This window comes from Topomyia yanbarensis, chromosome 2 (assembly GCF_030247195.1).
Source record: "Topomyia yanbarensis strain Yona2022 chromosome 2, ASM3024719v1, whole genome shotgun sequence".
NCBI classification, from domain to species: Eukaryota; Metazoa; Arthropoda; class Insecta; order Diptera; family Culicidae; genus Topomyia; species Topomyia yanbarensis.
Window position 1 is genome coordinate 315,603,021 of NC_080671.1, and position 18,801 is coordinate 315,621,821.

Sequence of the window (18,801 nt, forward strand, 5' to 3'; positions counted from 1 at the left end):
CAGCTGGTGATAAGCACCACTAACAGTGAATTGATTTGGTAAAATTGCAGCAAAACATCCTTTTCACATTATTTTGAACGACTTATGTCGTTTTTCATTGAAAATTGAAATTATGCTTCTTCCCACCAAAACCCGGAGAAATTGATGTGAAACCCGGAGGTCCGGAGGTCGCTCCCGAAAACCGGAGTCTCCGGGTCAAACCCGGAGGGGTGGCAACCCTAGAAGACTCTTTTTCATTTGCCGAAATTAGACCTTCACAAACTGTCACACCTCGCGTCAGTCGAACAATGCTTTTATAAGCCACTTCACTTTGTATTATCGCCAAATTGCACCGTTATTCACACTTTCGACAACCAAAAGGCAGTAAACCGTGCCGCAAATAACCAAAATTAACCGACGCGAAGGGAGCGCTACGAGAGTCAACCGCTCGCTACGAAGATACACACTCCCAATTCGCTTCACCCAAATTTCTTAAAAAATTCGCAAAAAGTAGTTATTTTTCACGCTGAAACCCTCGTCCCTTAATAACTCCATAACGGTTGGTTGGACTGTCCTGCGATGTTCGACAAACTTGTTCGGCATTTCTTCAAATACTTAACTCCCTCCTAGGCGCGTGTTCGGACGTTCATAGCGACCTCTGGCGGTAACTATATGAACTATTAGTATATTTTGGCCAACAAATTCCATACAAATTTAAAACTCTTTGGGGGGAGGGATCGGGGTTAACCGAATTTGGACATCAGTGATTTCAAAAGTAGTCGTTTTATTGTCACCCTACATTCCTACGTAACACTGACTACATAGCACAAACTTTCTAAAAATTTACGTTTAACACATTAAAACTCAGCTCAGCTACTCTTCTGGAAACGGCTAGCTCCTGCTATAATTTCAGCTGCTTCGGAATGACTTCCGAGTGACGTCAGAAGCACCACATCAACAATAAGTGTAGCCACTTTTAACATCTACATATCAATCAACTCTACGACCAGTGAGAGTGGTGACTCGACATCGACTTTTATCATGAATCAACATATCTGGGCGTTTGTGGTGCTGAAATTAGAACTTGAAACGGACATTTTTCAGAATGGGTATTGAGGTAACGGTAGCTCGACACAATGGCCAGTTTATCTCCGACTAGTTTGTACAAATACATACAAATTCTCTCCACATATAGGGCACCTTTCAGCATTGTGGTTGTATTGTTTAGAATTAAGAAATTAAGACAGTTTATAACCCACGGTACGAACAGATGGACGAGTCTTGTGCGAGAAATTGTTACTTAGTGTAGCAGACGCAGCGAAGGTCACCCGATAAGAATTTGACTCCTTTCAATCCAGTATTTTCACCGACTGAAACAAGGGGTCCTTAAAACCGCCAACCCAATGTTTCAGCAAATGTTCGCATATCACACTGGTATCGCCGGTAATGTCGTCTATTTCCACTTTGTGAGAAGGTATATAGACATAATATGCGTTCGTGAAGACATGCAAAGACCGTTAATGTTTTTCCGGGAAACGTCTGCCGTCACGTAAAAAAGGCGGATAATAGAAAAATTAGGTTATTAAGCCATATGGCGGGCTTAGAGTTTTCCGATGGAAAACAAAAAAAATAATAAGACATTGAATTAATAGGGTTACACCTTCCATTCAACAACTCCGACCCCTATCCTTTCGCTGAGTTAACTGTCAAAAATACTAACCCATGTGGCTGAAATCATTGTCAAGTAAGGCCGATTGTGTCAAACAAGAACGTGTTAACATTCTTCTAGAAACTTAATTAAAAGTCGTCTAACGTTTTAAGGTTAGGACAAAGATTTTGTTACTTTTAGAAAGTTTGTAGGTCATAAAAGAATTCCACTTCTCATTTAATGACCCAATTCTCGTTCATTATCCTCGGATGCTACGATTGAACTCACGAACTTCATTTCAAAATATTCGGATTAGGAAAAAGAAAACTTCAAACATTCTAACCATGTAGAAGGAGTAAGTTTATTTTGATCGGTTTGTCGTTTGATATTCTGACACAATCCACTATACATTACAGTTGTTTTCAACACAATTTCTGAGTTTTAGTCGATCCTCAATTGTCAAAGTTTACATATAGAAATTTGATTCTGTTGCCTACACTTATAAAAATTGATCTATTGAACATTTCTCTGGTTCTTTCGTGCTTGTTTCTGCAAAACCTTTCCAAACGTCCTAAGCCTATTCTTGCAGTTTCTACGGCAAAACCTATCACATTCAACGTCTGCACTATGTTATCTCTTTCTAACAATATTAATTTTCATTTAGGTAGGTAGTATTGAAATTTGTTCGTTTCCATAGTTAATTCCGTTGTTTGCACTCGAGTACAGTTTCAATAATTATCTACATCTAAAAACTATACAACAATTTTGTTTTCAGTAACAGGAAGTTCAACGTTAGAATCAGTTTGTGGCATTATTTTTTATCTAATTTTCAAGGTGGCTTGGTTAAGCATTTCGTACCCCTCAATTGAGAGATCTAGTGATGACAGGCTGCTTTAAGATTCAAAGTCCAAATGGTATTGCTTAACAAAGTTATCGGTTATTTGCACCGTGGTTTGGTGCATTCGTATTAACAACAAAGTTGTAATGGAACTTGCATCTTCCGTATCTTCAACGAATGCGAGCTTCGTTTAGTTTGTCTGTAACATCGTTTAACAAATTTTACACCTATAGTAGACACTTACGGTACTGGTTTCCTCTTTGAGTTTAATTCTATCATCGTTGATTTCTTTCAGTTAATTTGTTCGACTCAGATGGGATATTGTATGTGCCAACAAAGCGCCTACCAGATTCAATGTGACATTATCAAATACCGGAGGTAAAATACATCCTAACAGTTCCGAGATGAACTATTACTCATTTTGCACACTTATTTAGCTAAACCACAGATAACAGACGTTAGGGTTCAAAGAGTGTGTAAAATGTTGAAAAAGAATATTTCGCAGTGATATACGTACGAAATATTCTTTGTATATAAACAATTTGCCATTCACGGGACGGCAGTTGACAGTAAGAACTGTCATATGGAACGTGCTATAAAAAGCTCTGAGATGTCATCTGACAGAACGTCATGTGACAAAAGCTTCAAGTGGGTAACTTGAGCTTTTGCATATGGACGCCGCGCATGGATGTGTTGTTTACTATAGGCAGAGGGTATGACAGGGTACGGCAGTCAATAAGGGACTGTGATAAACAGTGCATGAAATATCAATCGATATCGAACTATGTTAGCATTATATAACTTGACGAACAAGAATCAAATAAAGTTATCTCAAACCTACCTACAGAAATACTTCGTGTTTTCTTACGGTATTATCAACAGGTTATGGGCCCAGTAGTTAACTGGAACTAGCCACCTGGACTATTGTAAAATAGTTGTTTTGGAAGATACACGTTTCGGGTAGAAACGGCCGGCGAGAACCATCGTTCCGGTAGCAGCGGCATCCAGCGACGACCAGCGTTTCGGGCAGAAACGGCATCCGGCGAGGACCAGCGTTTCGGGTAGAAACGGCCAGCGAGAACCATCGTTTCGGACAGAAGCGACATCCGGCGAGGACCAGCGTTTCGGGAAGAAACGGCATCCAGCGAGCACCAGCGTTTCGGGAGCAAGCAGAGGATGGCGACCCAGCAGCAAGCTGGAGGATCTGCCGAGAGGATGGCAACCCAGCAGCAAGCTGGAGGATCTGCCGAGAGGGTTACTCTCGAGGACAGAAGAGGTGGTGGCTACGAGAGGGGAACTCTCGAGCGCACCGTGCCGACGACGGCATACTTCGGTAGCGTCAACCGCGAATCGATATTCGACGGTTCGGAGTTGCGGTTCCCAGCCTGGAAATGGCGAATGGAACATCATCTTATAAAGATGAAACTCCAGCACACGTTGCTACGAACGCCCGAAGAAGAGGACTTCTACGAACCAGTAGTAGGTGCCTCGGAAGAGCTAGAAACAGCCAGGAAGGCTAAGCTCAGAAAACGGCTTGATGACGACGTCGAAGCATTGGACGAGATTGTCATGATGGTCAACAATGATGTTTTGAATAAACTCATTGGGCTCAACTATGCGAAAGAAGCCATGGATACTCTGGTCAGAACGTACCAAAAGGGCGGTACAGCCGCTATGGTTAATATGCGGGACCGGTTGTATACCATCAAACAAAGACATCACGACAAATTGTCCATGATTTTTGATGAGTACGATCTGATTATTCGCGAGCTAGATCGTATGGGTTCAAAAATGACAGCATCGGAAAAAGTTCATGCTCTACTGATCTCCATGCCAGACAAGTACCGACACGTCAAAGGCGCTCTGATGGTACTGACGAATGAAGAACTGTGTGCCAAGCCGATCATGGAGATCAAACGAATGTTTATTGATGCTGAAGCTGGGGAAGAGAAGCAGACAGAAACGAAAAACGTTGCGCTGTCTTCAAAGTACAAGCCAAGGAGAGAGGTAACCCGATGCTTCGGTTGCAACGAAACTGGGCATTTTAAAAATAAATGCCCACTAATGAAAAAGTTTAACGCGAAGGAGAAAGATAAGTTCAAGAAGCAGCAAAAGATGGAGCCTAAAAAGAGCTTTGCAATGATGACCAAAGCGGATCGTGGTAGGAGAGTCAGATTCGTAATTGACTCAGGAGCAAGCGATCATATGGTTAATGACGAGAAGCTGCTGGAAGATGTCCAAGAATTAGAGAAGCCAATCACCATTTCGACGGCGAAAGCGGGCCAGAATTTACGGGCAACAAAAGTTGGAAAAATGCGATTAAAGAGTGTTGTGGGTAACAATACAATAAAAGAATTGAAATTGTACAACGTTCTTTTTACTCCGGGTCTTGAAGAAAATCTCCTTTCGGTTAGAAGGGTTAGCAAAAATGGTAAAAGGGTTACTTTTACGGATGAAGAGGTTATCTTTGAATTTGAAGATGAAGTAATTGCTTCAGGAATCTTCGTTGATGGTTTATTCCACCTTGATCTATTTCGGGAAGAAAAGTCGGCGGAAGATGGAACAAACTTAGCATTGTTCGGAAAGAAGGTGAGTTTGGAAACATGGCATAAAAGACTTGGCCATATCAGTGATACGAGTTTGGAGAAACTAATTAAGAAGGGAATGGTTGAGGGTATCAATCTAACTTCTGGAAATATTAGTGAAACAAATGTATGTGATGGTTGTATGGCGGGGAAGCAGGCTGCATCCAAATTTAAACACTTGCAGCTGCCAAGATCAAAACGACCACTGGAACTCATACATTCGGATGTTTGTGGAAGCATGGAGCAGGAAACCTATGATGGCTATCGTTACTTTGTAACCTTTATAGATGATTATACGCACTTTCTCGTGGTTTACCTCATGAAACAGAAATCGGAGGTTTTCGAGAAATTTAAAGAATTCGAAGCAATGGCGACAGCATTCTTCGAAAGACGTATTTCAATGCTAAGGTGTGATAATGGAGGGGAATATACAAGTAACGAATTTCAAGCTCATTGCAAAAGAAATGGTGTTAGAATGACGTTCACTGTTCCATACACACCGCAGCAAAATGGTGTAAGTGAACGTATGAACAGATCTTTAATGGAAAAGGTCAGAACTTTGCTTTACGAAAGTGGATTAGCGAAAGATATGTGGGGAGAAGCATTATATTATATTGGCAGAAATGTAGTATTCAATGAATCTACCAGAGCCAATCAAGATATTGACCACACAAACATGGATTTCGTAGAATCATCTGGTCAAGATTTAATTAGATGTACACGCTTAAACCAAGGAGAACAGAACGAAGACGAGGATGATGCTATCCTTCCTTCTGATGAAGAACAGCATGAAGAATGCACACTCATCGAAACAGAGCAAGATAATCTAGATTCACTTGAAGAATCAGTTGGCGAAACTGACTATGAAAGTACAAATGAAAATCCAACAGACGAAAGAGAGGACGTCGATGATGGTCAATCATTGCGTCGAAGCAAGAGGGAGAGAAAGATACCGGGTTGGTATTCCGATTATACAGCAAAAACAGCAATGATTTTCAACGAAGAGATTCCGCAAACTATTGAGGAATTGAGGAAAGTTTCTGATTGGCAAGAATGGAAGCATGCTATTCAAGAAGAGTTTGATGCATTACATCAAAATGGCACTTGGACAGTGCACAGTGGCACGACTTAGAACAAAAGGTGGACTAAAGTCCAAACTTTACCGCATCGGTTCAAATAGGACGTTTTTATGTAATTTTGGTGCGCTGGATTCGTTTTTGATATTAAAACATTTTAAAAATAAACATTTACCATTCATTAGGGTGCCCAAAAATTTTTTTTTTCGAAATCGTTCTTAAAATTTGTGTATGTTAATTTTCGTGTGCTAAATCGTTTTTTATATGAACACTTGTAAAAAAATTCATTATACATTAGGGTGGCTCAAAAATAATTATTTTGTTGTGAAGGTTCAAAATTTTTTTAAAGAAATTTTTGTGCGCTATTTTGGTTATGAAAATAGAAACTAACTTTACTACTTATTAGAGTGGCTCAAAAGTAAATATATTGTCTTTTGTAATGATTTTTTTCAATAGTAAATTTGAAATTTATTTTCCACATTGAAACGAATTGATTGTCATCTCATTATGGGGTTTTAGAAATGACTATTTTGTTTTTAAGGATCAAATAAGATGTGTTAGACTAATTTTGGGACGTTTAATTCATTATTGGGTTACTTGACATGAAAACTACATTTTCATTCATTTCCAAAACAAACATTTTGAGCGTCTTAGTGGAATGTTGATTTACATTCACTAATCAACAAGATTTTTTTTCACAGGTGTGTTTTAAGTTACTTAGATTGCTTATTTCATATCTTAAATAAAAAATCCAAACCCCTTTTTTCGCGTAAAAATTAAAAATGGTCTTATTTTACATGGATAATATCGCATACCCTTAAGCTATATCAGTGCTATGCAAACTCGGATCAAAATAGTCTCACCAAATAACTAGAACTCAACTGTGTTCACTCAATTTGACAGTTATTGCATAAGTTAGCAAAAATAGTTCCAGAAACATTTTGACATATTTCAGATGGTTGAGAATATTTACTGATTTTTAAACATTCTTAATACCTTTACCACCTAAAAACCAAACTTCCCAATCGGTTTCTTATTCTTGATCACTAGAATAACCCTTGTAGATCATGCTCTCAATGCTATTTGAAAGTTGTGTATGTATTAATGTCATTATTCTAGCTATAAAGTGATTATTCAAATTCAATATCACTAATAATCATGCGTCTCCATTGACAGTTTTTTTAAATTTTGATTGCTTATCGCAAGTTTTCGCAAAACTAGCATAGACTCATTTTAAAGAGAAAATTAAAAGCTTTCGAATGAGTATAGTGTGATCGCGGGCATTCACGGGCGTCGTTGTTGTTATCGCATTAGAAGTTCGAATTCAATAAAAAATCATGACAAACAGTTATCTAAACACTAACTAAACCAACTAGTGACTAATTTTTGGCGATTTTACGATGTAATTTTATCACACGGATAATTTTGGTGAAGTAATGCAATGCATAAAATCAACCGTTTTTTTGAAAAATGAAAATAATCGTATGTAGTTCCTATGGTCAAATAATGCAAAAAACACTTGAGTTATGACCTTCAAAAAGCTGTCAAAAATCCATTTTACGTTCAAATCACCTAAAATCTCGCGAAAATGTCTCTGATGGCTCAGCTGATACGAGCAAAACACTAGTGGGAATATCGCATAACCTTCATATACGGACTTAAGTCCGGGCTCGTCCCACTGTGCAGTGGTTAACTGTTTGCCAAAAGGAGTTAAACCAATTAACTCAAAATGGGTTTTCTCAATGAAAGAAGATGGAAGATATAAAGCACGATTAGTGGCAAAAGGGTGTTCACAGCGTCCTGGATTCGATTACTGTGAAACATTTGCACCAGTCGCCAAACTAGAGAGTGTTCGGTTAGCACTAGCCCTTGCTAACGAGCGTAAATTGTTAGTACATCAAATGGATGTCAAAACTGCATTTCTACATGGGAAGTTAGAAGAAGAAATATACATGAAACTTCCACCAAACGTAAATGGGCAAAGACAAACTGTTCGTCTACACAAATGTTTGTATGGATTGAAACAGGCAAGCAGATCTTGGAATAAACATTTTGATGATGCAATGAAAACACTAGGTTTTGTCCCTCTCAAAAATGACAACTGCATCTATAAGTCAAAATCTAGAGGCATCATAGTAATACTATATGTAGACGACATTTTACTACTTGCCAAAAACATCGAAGCAATTACGTGGATTAAAAAGAAACTTGGAAGGTTATTCCAAATGAAAGACATGTTAGAGATTAAGCACTTCCTGGGAATGGAGATAAATCGTGATTTGGAAAGCCAGACTATTGAAATTTCTCAAACAATATACGTGGAGAAACTTCTTAGTAGATTTGGGATGGCTGATTGTAAACCAGTGGGGACACCATTGGATATCAACACGAAATGGTCAAAATCTGAGGCAAAAATCACTGAAGAGCCATACAGAGAACTGCTGGGATGCCTACAATATCTTTCACTAACTTCTAGACCTGATATTTGCTCTGCGGTAAACACCCTAAGCAAATATGCTAACTGCGCCACCGATTGGCACTGGTCAGGATTAAAACGAATATTGCGATATTTGAGGGGAACGAGCAACACAAAAATAATTTATTCATCAAATAGCGAATATCCAGCTTTAGTAGGATTTGCCGATGCAGATTTTGCAAATGATCCTGATGATAGGAAATCAGTTTCAGGATACGCATTTCTACTATACGGTAATCTTATTTCGTGGTCAACGAAACGACAACCGACTGTAAGCTTATCAACAAGTGAAGCAGAACTGATAGCACTTTGCGCTGCTACGAAAGAAGGAGTGTGGTTAACACAACTTCTCAATGAATTGGATGTAAACATAACACCATTCATCATAATGGAAGATAGCATCCCATGTATCAACATAGCACAGGAGCCAAGATCACATCAACGGATGAAACACTTGGATATCAAATACCTTTTCATCCGGGATCTCATCAAAAATGGTAAAGTAAAACTACAGTTCATCCCAAGTGTCGATCAACCTGCAGATGCCTTCACTAAGGGGTTACCTAAAAATATACACAGAAAGTTATTCGGTGTATTGAATGTGCAAATTGTGGGGAAGTGTTGAAAAAGAATATTTCGCAGTGATATACGTACGAAATATTCTTTCTATATAAACAATTTGCCATTCACGGGACGGCAGTTGACAGTAAGAACTGTCATATGGAACGTGCTATAAAAAGCTCTGAGATGTCATCTGACAGAACGTCATGTGACAAAAGCTTCAAGTGGGTAACTTGAGCTTTTGCATATGGACGCCGCGCATGGATGTGTTGTTTACTATAGGCAGAGGGTATGACAGGGTATGGCAGTCAATAAGGGACTGTGATAAACAGTGCATGAAATATCAATCGATATCGAACTATGTTAGCATTATATAACTTGACGAACAAGAATCAAATAAAGTTATCTCAAACCTACCTACAGAAATACTTCGTGTTTTCTTACGGTATTATCAACATAAAAATCTGTCGAGAAAAGTTGTTAAAGATGGACAGCTATGGGTTACAAATTTTGCTTGTCCATTAATGCATTACTCGCAAATTGCAAACAAATCGTCATTTTTAGATCACATTCTATCAATAAAGAAACTTATTCTGGAAAAATTCCAAAAAAAAGATGTTTTAACGATTGAGAAAAAGAGGCACAAAATTATCATTTCAAAATTGAGGAAGATGGGCAACTGGCGTGGAAAAAATCGACATGTAGTATTTGTAAAGATGTGCAAAAACAAGGAGAACAAAAGCAACCACTCAATTTTGGTTTCTTTCGGCACATCACAATCCCAATAAATCCATTTTAAATTCTAATTAGAATCGAATTTGTTGCTGGGGCAGAAATTCTGATTTGAGCCAGTTGGAGTGCCGGTTTATTTTCCGACCGGACGTACTGGGATGTTGTGATATGCAATTTGACGGCATTCTAACTTGTGTTTGTATTAGAAACACTTCCATCTTGCCCTTCCCTTCTGTATCCGTTTGATCGAGCATGATTCAAGATTAAAAGTGTGTTGTTCATGTTGTTGAATGATTTTTTTTTTGGTTTTTAGTCAAGTTTTAAATATGCAGTACATAATATCAAACTACCAATGTTTCTCGACACCAACGATCAACCTGGGGTCTGCGGACTCCAGGGGCCTGTAAGCCGTTGCTGGGGGTCCGCGAAGAAGAATATCTTTTCTGGATAGACATTAAAATTTCAATTTGTTTGTAACTGGCTGAAAATAATATATTGACAGCACACGAAATCGATGTTAAGCCGTGGGTGATTTCGAAGGGGTCCCCGACAATTCAGGGTAACTTCGAAGTGGTCCGCTGTGCAAATAAGGTTGAGAACCAGACTTGAATTTCCAACACACATCGATTTCAATATTTAATCAGATATTTAAATAAATTTTGTTAAACCTAAACGCCTGTTATCTGCGATAGTAAAAGAAATCAATAAACGTCAACCGTCAGGATTTCACAATCAGTATGAAAATTGATCTATCAATTCAAACCTCTAGTTCCAGAAATTCAAGAAAACTCGTCGGTTTTTGAAATAGTTGTAGTCATCATTGCTGTTGTTGCATTTGTTCTGGTTTCTTAAATCATCATTGCATTTCTTGTAGTTAAAACATGAAAAAATTACAGCTCAAAATGTCATCAAAATGTGTACAATATACATCTATATAAAAGAACGAAAATATTTCAAATACACTTGCCTCCAATCACAATGTTTTAAAAACTTTGATTTTCAGTTGATTTCTACAAAAACGACAAACAGTTTTCGACTAGTTCTTTCGATATTGTTGGCAAAATTGGTAGTTTATATGTACTTTTCATCGTTTGGGTCCCGTGAAGGATATTTGTTATTATTTGTTTGAACATGGGTCAGAAATCTGCATTTGTATCTATTAGTTATACTGTAGTGTTTTTAGGATTTTGCTTTCACAATAGGGTAAATATTCACTACAGTGATGAATGGCTACGGCATGGTTTTCACTAAATCTCTTGTACAACATGGTGTGGGTGTGTGGTTTTATCTAGTATTTTCATCTAATGTTTAAAGTATTCAGTGGAAAGCTGGCTATGTTATCGAAAACTAGAAAAGGCACACAATTTATAGAATTTCAAGTGAAAAAGCTGGTGTAGTGTAACTGAATGATGAAATCACGATAGAGTCCACAAAAAAACAACAAACGGAAATTCTTCGAAAATACGAAATAAAATAACTAAATTATACACTGGGGTATTGCATTGGTGTGCATTTATTTATAAAATCGTTTAGTGTAACGTTTATCTATATGCTGATGTCTTCTTCTTCCTTTTTCGGTTTGGCTGTTTAATAGAACAAGCCAAGAAATGGCGCATTGTGAAAATGTGGGGAGAAGGGACACATTGCTAGAGAGTGCACAAAGCAACTAAAGTGCTTTCGCTGTACGAATTAGGGCGGAAAAGACCTCATAACGGGAGCCTTCTTATGCCCAGAGTACAAAAAGGCGGAGGCAGGCCAATGATGATGGAGATACCCCAGCCTCATCTCAATCATTGTGACATTGCAAATCAACTGTTGTGGCAGTCAACAACAGAAACGGAGTGCGACGTTGCATTTATTGCAGAGCCGTATCGTGTCCCTCCCGATAACGATATCTGGGTGGTGAATAGTGCAGGTGCGGCGGCAATCCAAGTGATGGGCGGTTTCCCTGTTCAAGTGATGGTGGATAGCACACACGAAGGTTTCGTGATCGCCAGCATCAACGGCGTATTCGTGTGTAGCTGTTATGCTCCTCCACGGTAGATACCAGAGCAGTACAACCGGATGCTGGACTCATTAATCGACTCGTTAGTCGGGCGAACGCCGGTTATTATAGGAGGAGATTTTAACGCTTGGGCTGTGGAGTGGGGTAGCGGGCTGACCAACGCAAGAGGTTACAGCCTATTGGAAGCACTGGCGAAGCTGGACGTATAGCTGTGCAATGAATGTTCCGCTAGCATATTCCGTAAAGACTGCCGGGAATCTATCATCGACGTAACATTTTGCAGCGCGTTGCTGATGGATAACATGAATTGGGGAGTTAGTGAGCAGTACACACAGTGTGACCACCAAGCGATAGACTACATCAATGGTCGGAGAAATTGTACGGTAACGCCGAGAGTGAGGACTGGCGAGCGGAAGTGTAAAATAAAGGACTTCGACAAGGACCTTTTTGTGGAAGCACTTCGTACTGACAGCGTCACTCCAATTCCGAATGCCGATGAGCTGTCGGAAACAGTAGCTAGGGCATGCGATGTAACAATGCCGAGGAAAATGGAGCCGAGGAACTATCGGTTTCCGGCGTACTGGTGGAACGAAAGGCTAGGCATCCTCCAGGCTTCGCGTTCAAAGAGCGAGATCTGAGGCAGTCAGAGAAGAGTGTAAGATAACATTCCGGGCGGCCAGAGCCTTTTTTAAACGCGAGATAGTGCTAAGCAAGTCCACCTGCTACAGGGAGCTGTGCAGAGAAGTAGACGCTAACCGCTGGGGCAATGCTTACCGTATCGTTTTGGCCAGGATCAAGGGTCCAATGACGCCAGTCGAAATGTGCGCCGATAAGCTAAAAATTATCGTGGAGGGCCTTTTCTCGAAGCACAACCTAACCGCATAGCAAATGCTGGTGACAATCAAGTTTTCAACGACGAACTCCTAATAGTAGCAAAAGGGCTGAAAGCGCAGAAAGCTCCCGGACTGGATGGTATCCCCAATGTGGTACTGAAGACTGCGATCCTGGCGTTTCCTGACATGTTCAGGATAGTCCTACAAAAATACCTGGACGATGGCTAGTTCCCCGATAGATGGATGACCCAGAAGCTGGTGTTGCTGCCAAAACCAGAGAAACCAACAGGAGATCCAGCATCATATATGCCTGCTGGATACTATCGGTAAGCTCCTGGAAAGGGTCATCCTCAACAGACTAACGTCCTACACTGAATGCGTGAATGGACTGACGTAGAGGCAGTTCGGGTTCCGGAAAGGTATATTAGGGTACTGCAATTTTTTTTAATTCTCAAAGGCCCCCTCTCATATTGTGAGAAATGTCAAAGTAAGCTCAGATGCCAAATTTCATATCATTTGGACAATTCTAGACTCCCGCCTACTTCGCTTGAATTTTTTGAAAATGGCGCTATGGGAAAATATGGAGGAAAAATATATTAAATGCAATAACTTTTGAAGTGGTACTCAGAAAATTACAATTTATACCTCATTTTAAAGAAAATAATCTTAGTATTTGAATGGAGATATTTTTGTTTCTGAAAAAAAGGGGAAAGTGGGGTAGTGGGTCATTTTGGTACCAAGATCCCCTATTTTCAATAGTTTTTCTGCTCCAAGATATCATACATATTTTTGCAGTTTTTCTAATGTGAAAAAATCTCAGAAATCTAACGGAATCCTTTTGACCCTTGTCCGAATACGAGAAGTTGGGGTTATAGGACTTTTTGTCAATTATATAAAATTTTACAATTTTCTCGTGCATATTGCATCTTCAATCAATTTTCATAAAATGTAACTTGTTGAACGTGGAAAATTCTGAGGAATAAAACAAAAATAGAAACGTTAGAGGTAAAATTCGGAAACATCAAACTTTTTGATATTAACTCTACAAATCTCATTTTTTCATTAATTATCCTAATACCTTAACTTCCCCTATTTTTCCAGGAATGAAACATTTCTCATGTGATCCCTAAACGTATTTCACAGTAAAAGTTGTAAATGAAATAAGAATTTTGTTGTTAAATGGAGTTAATATGTGCGATTTTATGATAAAAATGTGAAATCGGCACTATAGGTCAGATAAATTGATGTTCCTGAATTTTAACTAATCTATTTTTGTTATGATCCTAAGGATTTTCCACGTTAAACAAAGTATACCTAAGTAGCACACTTTGTTACTGTATAGTATTTGTAACTCTCTTGGTAACAACTATGTCATGGAAAAAGCGCACTTTGTTTGTATGTTGTGCAACATGTTCCTAATTGCAGCAAAATAATGAAAACAATAGTTGTGCCATTTGTCGAGCACTGGGTAGTTGGACAGTTCTGTTTTAGAGAGGACTGGCAAACAAAGAGGCATTTGCAACTTGTTAGAGTGTCTGTGCAAGTTAGCACACGTTCTGATTAGTTTCACAACTTAACACCATTGGCCAGCTCTATAGCTACATAGTTGCACAATCAGTTTAAAACCCGTGAAAATTATTTTCAAATATATCCAACAATAAAAAATATTGTATAGCAGTTGTGCAACATTTAAAACTTTCAACAAGTTCCAATTGCTACTTGGGTAGATTATTAAAATTGAGTGAAGAATAATAGAGATATATGCACAAGAAAATGATGAAATTTAATATGAATGACAAAAGGCCCTATAACCCCAACTTCTCGTATTCGGACAAAGGTCAAAAAGGCTCCGATCGTTTTCTGAGATTTTTTCACATTAGAAAAACTACAAAATATGTATGATTTGCAGCACACAGCAGAAAAAATAGGGGATTTTGGGGCCAAAGAGGTATAAATTGTAATTTTCTGATTGCTACTTCAAAAGTTATAGCATTTAATATATTTTCCTCCATATTTTCGCATAGTACCAATTTTAAAAACTTTCAAGCGAAGTGAGCGGGAGTCTAGAATTGTCCAAATGATGTGAAATTTGGCATCCGACTTTACTTTGACATTTGTCACAATCTGAGAGGGGGGGCTTCGAGAATTCAAAAAACATTTTTTGCAATGCCTTAAGGAATATCGACGTTGGACGCCATCCGCACAGTCATCGCGAGCGCGGAGAAAGCATTAAAGCAAAAGAGAAGGGGTAATCGCTACTGCGCCGTGGTTACGATCAACGTGAAGAACGTGTTCAACAGTACTAGCTGGGGGCGATCGCCGTAGCACTTAAGTTATTTCCAGAACCGAATACTGGTCTACGAAACGAACATGGGAAAGAGGTCGATTAGGCTCACGGCGGGAGTAGCTCAGGGCTCCATACTCGGCTCGACGCCTCGGAATATAATGTACAACGGAGTGTTAACACTGGAACTGCCCAGTAGAGTGGAGATCGTCGACTTTATAGATGATGTTGTCCTGACGATAACGGACGAGACCCTTGAGGAGGTGGAGGTGTTGACGGCAGAGAAAATAGGCATCGTGTAAACCTGGATGGCTAGCGTCAAGTTGCAGCTGGTTCATCATAAGACCAAGGTAGTGCTGGTCAGCAACTGTAAAAAATACAGCGTGTCGAGATCAGCGTCGGAGGACAATCCATTCCATCGATGCGTGCGCTCAAGCACCTGGGTGTGATGGTCGACGATCGGTTAATTCACAACAGCCATGTCCACTATGTATGTGAGAAGGCTGCGAGGACAACTAACGCATTGGCAAAGATCATGCCGAATCACAGAGGAGCAGGAGGAGAAGCCGACTCATGGCAAATGTGTCTGCTTGGGCACATAGGAAGCATGGAGAGGTGAACTTCCATTTGACGCAGTTTTTGTCCGGGCGCGGATGCTTCCGGAAGTACCTGCATCGGTTTGGACACGCTTCCTCACCCCTTTGCCCGGAGTGTGTGAACGTGCAAGAGACACAGGAACACGTGGTCTTCGAATGCCCTAGGTTCGAAGAAGTCTGAAGTGGTACGCCTGGTATAACAGTGGGCAATATCATCGAAGAGATGTGCCACGACGAACATTTCTGGGACGCTGTCAACAGAGTACTCTCCGAGTTGCAGAGGAAGTAGCGAAGGGACCAACAAAGTAGCGCCATTGGCTAGAACGCCGCCGTGTGACCACAAATCGGGTTTCGGAACAAATTCAGCTGCCAGGGAACTCTCCAACAGTGTAGACTGGGTCCGTCGTCGGGAACCAGTTGAGTAGTACGCGACACAGCAACGGGTTCGGGTTGTCTGTGCGCCAGCGAACCGGACGTCAGGTGTTACCGGAATCGCTGGATTAACCTAGGCACTCTACCGGGCAGCTCGTGAGCGGGCTAGATCCACTGCGGGGGATTAGACCGAGCAGACCGCGTCGAATAGTAGTAGTGGGCCGTTAGGGCACCAGTGAGCCGGAAGCTACGCTCCACCCGGAAGAGAAGAATCGAGAGTTAAGTCAAAGCTCAAAGGTCGAGCCATTTCATGGACCAAATAAGGTTCCGAGATAGAGCAGAAGTAAAACCTTGACGTAGTTCCATAGGAAAGAAGGGCGTAGAAAGTAAGGAATGTTTTTAGTGGTTAGGCACGAAAGTAAACGTGAGTCCCATAGAGTGCCAATAAACTACAGGCCAGGCTTTTGAAACTTTTTAAACCTTACTATAAAAAGGATTCACGCACATACATACACACACAAACATTTGCCGTACTCGACGAACGGAATCGAATGGTATATTTCACTCAGCCCTTCGGGCTTCCGTTAATAAGAGCAATTACAATACCTTTCTATTGAAAAAGGCAAAAATATTAGTAATTTTTAGTTCAGAAATATTTTTTGGATATTAATGGATATCTTCGGGACTTTTTGACCATTTTGCTAACATAATTTCAATTTACTTTAAGGCAATTCGTGTTAAACCCACAGTTCAGGAGGTGATGTTGATTGCGTTTAGAAGTTTAGTCCAGGCAGAAAAATTCATTGCGAAGAACAACATGTAACATAATGTCGCATGCAATAACATCAGAAACAAGATCCTTTGTATGTGGACAATGATATGGTGGATGTTCGTATACATGATCTAGCACAGCACACTAAAACGATTACATCAAACGAATTATGGCGCGATACGAAGAAGAGGCACCTGTTACGAATAACACTTGGAGAATTTTTTTTACCAGTATTCTCAACGGCGTTCGAATTGTGAGAATATTTTACTATCGAGTCCAAATCACCGAGGTATGGCGTAACCTATAAGCAAACAACGCTGATCACACAGCCGGAGCAGACCCACACGTGTCAATTCTGTAACCAGAAGTACCACTAAGGCACGACATGTCCCGAATGAACTAGTCAAAAACATCTGTAAATAAACCAAATACAATCGCCCAATCAACTAGTTGCGAAGAAACAATGACAGCGATAAGCACTTCCAAATCAACAACCCGCATCACCAATAAAGAAGCAACTGCCAATGAAATCGAATTTACCGCAGCGACAAGAAACAAATATGAACATCTGAACATGAGCAGCAAGAAAGCAGTACCGATGACGACATGTACGTGAACGATATCGCGATAGAAGGTAGACAACATAACCCCCAAGATGCGGCGGATAATGCAACTAATGCTTCACCACCAAAGAAGATGATCTGAACATGCAGCAGCAAACTGCGTCAACAAGATTCGGCAGACAATCATTTTATGTCTTTTAGTCTCACTTTTTGTAAAATCATAAAAGACTCAGTTGTGTTACCGCTGTCAAATAAACCTATTGAAATAATAAAAGTTTAGGTAAATTCTGTGAAAATCACGATATTTTCAAATGGCTTGTGCAAGTGATTCCGGTAGGAATTTTAATGAAAGTAACAGCTTGGATTTCTTGATTTTGCTATTTTCAAAATCAGGTTAGGGCATTATCGAACGATTTTTTTACCACTGTAACTGTAAGTTAAAAGATCCATAAAGAATATTGATTCCATTGTTTTGCTGGAGTAAAAATCTACGTTTTATTGAAAACCGCGTGTTAATGCACTAAAATGTAAAATACTATAGTTATTAAATGAATTAAATGAAATCAAACTGATTTTAACAATAAGCTGTTTTGAGGAGCACACTTTTATAAGGATAAAAAGTAAAAAAATAATAATTATACAACCAAAGGAATAGGTGAACCCATATTTCATATGAACTCTATCGACGCATCGACAACTGCCTTCGTAACTGTTATTGCTAACAAAGGAAAATCTATTACCTGATAAACAACTTGGTGCTCACAAGAAAACCATTCATGAGATCGGTACATCTGACTAGCATAAATCCGTAACACTACTGGAGTACTACATAGGGAACTAAGTTGGGAACAGTTTTTCGCCTAACAATATAAACAACACTCTTTACTATAACACTTCGGATTCGAATCCAAAGGCTACATTCAGTTTAAAGCTACTGTTGCAAAGTCCAAGCTCCCGGACAGTTTTTTTTAGTACGTCAAGCCTTGCTTGGAAACGGTATACCAGGATTTTACCTTAACCAAAGTAGGAATCTCCGGTTGTGGGTGGCTCCGGAGCTCCACCGGTCGGCATTGACCCGTGGCAAGTGGGGTGATGGTGGCGATCCCACCGGTCATCTGTGGTGGGAAGTCGGCACACCCGGACGGGTATGATCTTCGGGGACAATACATGGGACGTGTCGATTGCTGTTGATACGTATCGAAGGGAATGTGGTAGTGTTTGAGCTGCTGGTGATGATGATGATGATAGCGAATACTGCTCGGCTTCTGCTTCGCTCTGCCATTCATCAGGATTGATTGCTTGCGACTGCTTGCACGGGTGGATTTGCTCGTAGCATTACTGGCTGACGTTTGTGATTTTGGTATGGTGGCAGTCTTTTGGATTTCCTCTGTCCTTGGTCCGTTCGATGAATCCGATTTATACACTGCAAAGAGATTTATGCCGTAGTTGAACACTTGTTTCTGAATTTGATTTTCTAGTGT

General features: G+C 39.9%; 1 protein-coding gene across 8 annotated transcripts in view; it reads right to left on the bottom strand.

Annotated features, from left to right (window-relative positions):
- Nucleotides 1-1,959: 1,959 nt before the first annotated feature.
- Nucleotides 1,960-18,801, bottom strand: part of LOC131683654 (Kv channel-interacting protein 4-like) — a 112,291-nt gene continuing 95,449 nt past the window's right edge. For all 8 annotated transcript variants that reach the window (XM_058965814.1, XM_058965815.1, XM_058965813.1 and 5 more), the window contains one exon: nt 1,960-18,743. The gene's annotated coding sequence lies outside the window, so the exon portion shown is untranslated. The remainder of the gene's footprint in view (nt 18,744-18,801) is intronic.